Source organism: Macrobrachium nipponense, chromosome 17, assembly GCF_015104395.2.
Source record: "Macrobrachium nipponense isolate FS-2020 chromosome 17, ASM1510439v2, whole genome shotgun sequence".
Lineage (NCBI taxonomy): Eukaryota > Metazoa > Arthropoda > Malacostraca > Decapoda > Palaemonidae > Macrobrachium > Macrobrachium nipponense.
In genome coordinates this window covers 23,500,832-23,506,130 of record NC_087210.1, presented here as the reverse complement: position 1 = coordinate 23,506,130, position 5,299 = coordinate 23,500,832, and positions in this window count along the sequence as shown.

The following is a 5,299-nucleotide window of genomic DNA, read 5'->3' as shown; positions in this document are numbered from 1 at the left end:
TCAGACACCAACTAAGAAAATGCCAAACTGGAAAGCCCAGTCCGATGAAGTCCATGGATACTGGCTCAAAAACTTCAAGCCCTACACCCACGAATAGCAGAACAACTCCAGCATTGTATCTCAAATCACCAAGCACCCAAATGGATGACCACAGGAAAGAAGATCCTTAGTACCAAAAAGACAAGAGTAAGGAAATATAGCCAGTAACTACAGGCCTATCACCTGCCTACCAATAATGTGGAAGTTACTAACAGGTATCATCAGTGAAAGGCTATACAACTACCTAGAGGAGACAAACACCATCCCCCACCAACAGAAAGGCTGCAGAAGGAAGTAGGGACAAAAGACCAGCTCCTGATAGACAAAATGGTAAGAAGAACAGTAGGAGAAGGAAAACCAACCTAAGCATGGCATGGATAGACTATGAGAAAGCCTTCGACATGATACCACACACATGGCTAATAGAATGCCTGAAAATATATGGGGCGGAGGAAAATACCATCAGCTTCCTCAAAAATACACTGCGCAACTGGAATACAATACTTACAAGCTCTGGAATAAGACTAGCAGAGGTTAATATCAGGAGAGGATCTTCCAGGGCGACCTCACTGTCCCCACTACTCTTCGTAGTAGCCATGATTCCCATGACAAAAGTACTACAGAAGATGGATGCCGGGTACCAACTCAAGAAAAGAGGCAACAAAATCAACCATCTGATGTTCATGGACGACATCAAGCTGTATGGTAAGAGCATCAAGGAAATAGCTACCCTAATCCAGACTGTAAGGATTGTATCTGGGGACCATCAGGATGGAGTTTGGAATAGAAAAATTGCGCCTTAGTCAACATACAAAAAGGCAAAGTAACCAGAACTGAAGGATAAAGCTACCAGATGGGAGCAACATCAAACACATAGATGAGACAGGATACAAATACCTGGGAATAATGGAAGGAGGAGATATAAAACACCAAGAGATGAAGGACACGATCAGGAAAGAATATATGCAGAGACTCAAGGCGATACTCAAGTCAAAACTCAACGCCGGAAATATGATAAAAGCCATAAACACATGGGCAGTGCAGTAATCAGATATAGCGCAGGAATAGTGGAATGGACGAAGGCAGAACTCCGCAGCATAGATCAGAAAGCCAGGAAACAAATGACAATACCCAAAGCACTACACCCAAGAGCAAATACGGACAGACTATACTAACACGAAAGGAAGGAGGGAGAGGACTACTAAGTATAGAGGACTGCGTCAACATCGAAAACAGAGCACTGGGGCAATATCTGAAAACCAGTGAAGACGAGTGGCTAAAGAGTGCATGGGAAGAAGGACTAATAAAGGTAGAACGAAGACCCATAAATTACAGAGACAGGAGAAAGACAGAAAGAAACATGAGGACTGGCCAACAAAAACCAATGCACGGACAATACATGAGACAGACTAAAGAACTAGCCAGCGATGACAATTGGCAATGGCTACAGAGGGGAGAGCTAAAGAAGGAACTGAAGGAATGATAACAGCGGCACAAGATCAGGCCCTAAGAACAGATATGTTCAAAGTACGATAGACGGAAATAACATCTCTCCCATATGTAGGAAGTGCAATCCGACGAAAAATGAAACCATAAACCACATAGCAAGTGAATGCCCGGCACTTGCACAGAACCAGTACAAAAAGAGGCATGATTCAGTGGCAAAAGCCCTCCACTGGAGCCATGTGCAAGAAACACCAGCTACCTTGCAGTAATAAGTGGTACGAGCACCAACCTGAAGGAGTGATAGAAAAACGATCAGGCAAAGATCCATCTGGGACTATGGTATCAGAACGGATAGGGTGATACGTGCAAACGACCAGACGTGACGTTGATTGACAAAGTCAAGAAGAAAGTATCACTCATTGATGTTGCAAATACCATGGGGTGGACAGAGTTGAAGAGAAGGAGAGGGAAAAAATGGATAAGTATCAAGATCTGAAAATAGAAATAAGAAGGATGTGGGATATGCCAGTGGAAATCGTACCCATAATCATAGGAGCACTAGGCACGATCCCAAGATCCCTGAAAAGGAATCTAGAAAAACTAGACGCTGAAGTAGCTCCAGGACTCATGCAGAAGAGTGATCCTAGAAACGGCACACATAGTAAGAAAAGTGATGGACTCCTAAGGAGGCAGGATGCAACCCGGAACCCCACACTATAAATACCACCCAGTCGAATTGGAGGACTGTGATAGAGCAAAAAAAAAAAAAAAAAAAAAAAAAAAAAAAAAAATAATAATAATAATAATAATAATAATAATAGTTTATTAAAGAAGAGTTGCTGCTGCAGCTGCATTTATTTTATAGAAGTTCTCTTCTATTCTCCTTATTACGGATTTTTCAGTAATGTTTAGGTTTGTGAGTAACGTTTCTATTCGATACATATGAAAAGTCAAGATAAAAGAATTTACGAGTTCATATGTATTGAAATGTCGAGTACAATGTCCGTAGATTAATGTAATTCTAGGCACAATACACATCCAAGTGAAATTTTCGACCAGATATTTTCAAGGCTGTGGTTTTTTTGAGTAGACTGATGATATTTTCGGTGCTTCCGTAATTTATAGTCAACCGGGGGTATCCGATAGCTGAGTTTTCATTGGCCGGGGGTGCAGTGCTTTGCTGCTATTGGTGGCTGGAAGGAATCTTCAAGCTACTTTTCAGCGTTGAAGCTCTCGCTGTTGCAATCTAAACTGACTGTGACGCCAGCGGGCGTATCGTGACTGCGAGCCGAAGCCGTTTTCATTGTTTTCATGGCTGGACGCTGTGTGACGTCACGGCAGGCCGAAATTTCATCTGCTGCCGGGCGACTGGTATGATCAGGTATGACTTGGTTGGTGTCTTCTCTCGTTCTGGTATTTCCATAGTTTGGTATATTTCTTCGTACGATTGAGGGGAGGAAGAGCACTTCTTGGGTGGTGTTCAGAGAAGGCTTTTCCCATCGAATGAGGAGGGCCTCCACAAGGCGGAGACGTCTCTGGTCCGGCGCTCTCCTGATTATCCTTGTGTTTTGGATAATTCCGTCGCGGGAGATGGCTTCATTATGCACGGCCGAAGTATGGTTCCTAATGGCCCCTTCCTGTGCATGGCAGGAGACCCTCTTGCGCCGGGGCATCCGCAGGCAGGGCAAACGAATTGGTATACCACATTAGTCTGTTTCAAAGGGTCTCCACTGGCTGAGTTGGGTTATTACTTATTTTCAGGTCCCTAGTTTGGTGGTTCTTGTAATAAATTACGAAATCGATGGATTGTTTTCCCTAGTAGGGAAGATATTTTCCATAATGGTCTTCTTCATGGCCTTCTCATGCTTCACGGTACTGTGAATGCATCATAACCTTGCAGAAGATCTTCATGTTGTCCTGGGGCTGGGGCTGTGGGGCCTCACATCTGTTGTACCACTGTCCAGGGCTGTTCTCACTTCTTTGTTGATGAGTTTGTTGGGATAGCCGTTGTTGACGAGCATCTGCGAGACACAGTCTAGTTCTAGGTGGGTGCTCTGCCAGGTAGAACAGTAGGAAAGAGCTCTCCTTACAAAAGCCCTGACAGTCATACTCTTGAATCTGTCGGGGCATTCGCTGTCACGTTGAGGCACATGCCCAAGTTGGTTTTCTTCTTGTAGACCAAAGTCTGAAGGCCATTTTCGGTCTTACTAGCAAGGACGTCGAGGAAGGGGAGCTGGTCGTTGGTACTGAACTCGACGGTGTAGTTCAGCACACTGCACCTTTGGAACATGCTGCTGGACGAGCTTCTACCTATTCCTCATCATCGGCTTGAACGAAGATGTCGTCTATGTATCTTGCATACTTGCGGGGATGTCATATTTCCCCGAAGACTCTTACCTCCACTGCTCCCATGTAAAAGTTGGCGAATAGAATGCCCAAAGGGGATCCCATCGGGGGCTACACCATCCTTCTGGCGGAACACTTGGCCTCTGTGGGTGGAGAAGGGGGCTTTCTTCGTGCAAATCTTGAGGAGGGCTCGCAAGGCAGCTTCAGGGATGTTAAGTGGTGGGGTGGATTGGTCCCTATAGACACGGTCTAAAATTATGTCCATAGTTTCATCAACTTGGACGTTTTGTATACAATGATTCCATGTCCAGCGATACGATGATACTGTTTCCGGGAGTCACGAACTCTCTTCAAGGAATTCTGCTGAAGAATGTAGGTTATAGCTACTCGGGATGCATGGAGTCAAAATATGGTTCAGACGTTTGGCTAGGGCGTAGGTGGGGGCTGGCATTTGGCGTTACAATAGGCTGGAGAGGGTTTCCATTTTGTGAGTTTTTACATTGCCATAAAGGGTATTCCAGATTGTAGTCTCCCAAGGATAGGTGGGAGATGTACGGCGTTTGTTTGTGGCATTTACAGTACTGATGATACTGTTGGCTTCTCTCTCAATGTCTTCGGTGGGGTTCTTCATCAAGCGCTCGAACTTGGTTTCGTCGGACAAGATTGTGATTTCTTTTTTTGCCCTCAACTCCTTCACTGCCTCTTTCAATTCGCAGGAGAAGATACCACTACTGTAGGATCCCTGTTCCGTGAGAGCTTCGCAAGAAGAAGGGGTTGAAGGGAGTAAGTCGTTCTAATAATGTTGCAATTTTCATATTGCTGTAAGGAGTCCAGCAGTAACTCGATCTCTAACCTAACTGTTTCATGTGGCTTGGGTTTGGAGACGAAATTCCAATTTAGTCTGAGTCTTAATAAGGCATCTTGATCCAGGGTTGGTTCAATAGTTGGTGAGGTTAATGTAACTCTGGATTGTTGTGGCATACAGAGTTTGCCGCCATTGAGGGAAATCAGCTTATGCATGCTGTCCTGCATTCGCCTTTTCATATCCTTGTCCCATAGGTGGGCAAGGCAGGTAGCAATGTTCTCAGGGTACGACAAGTTATCTCCAGGAACTGGGGCTTCTTCGGGGCTATCTTCATCTTCTGGGTTTGTCGTCATTTCGGGGTTGTCAAAATCGCTGTAAGGACTACCATCTTTGCAGCATCCAGGGTGGGGTGCGCCAGGGCCTCCTTCTACTTTGCTCGTTGTGAGGTTGCTTGCTGGTACTGTTCATGGCTTCGTAGTATGTCCCATTCTTTCTTGCAGTTTCACAGCTTCCTCTCGCAGGGCACGCAGCTTGGTAGTCTTTGCTGTAAGTTGCCACTGTAGGAGGGATGTCCTGAAGCTCCTGGTGCCGTCCCTCATTTCTTGTTGACAGGTCATGCAGACGTACATTGGTGGATATGTAGTATTCAAATTACATGATAAA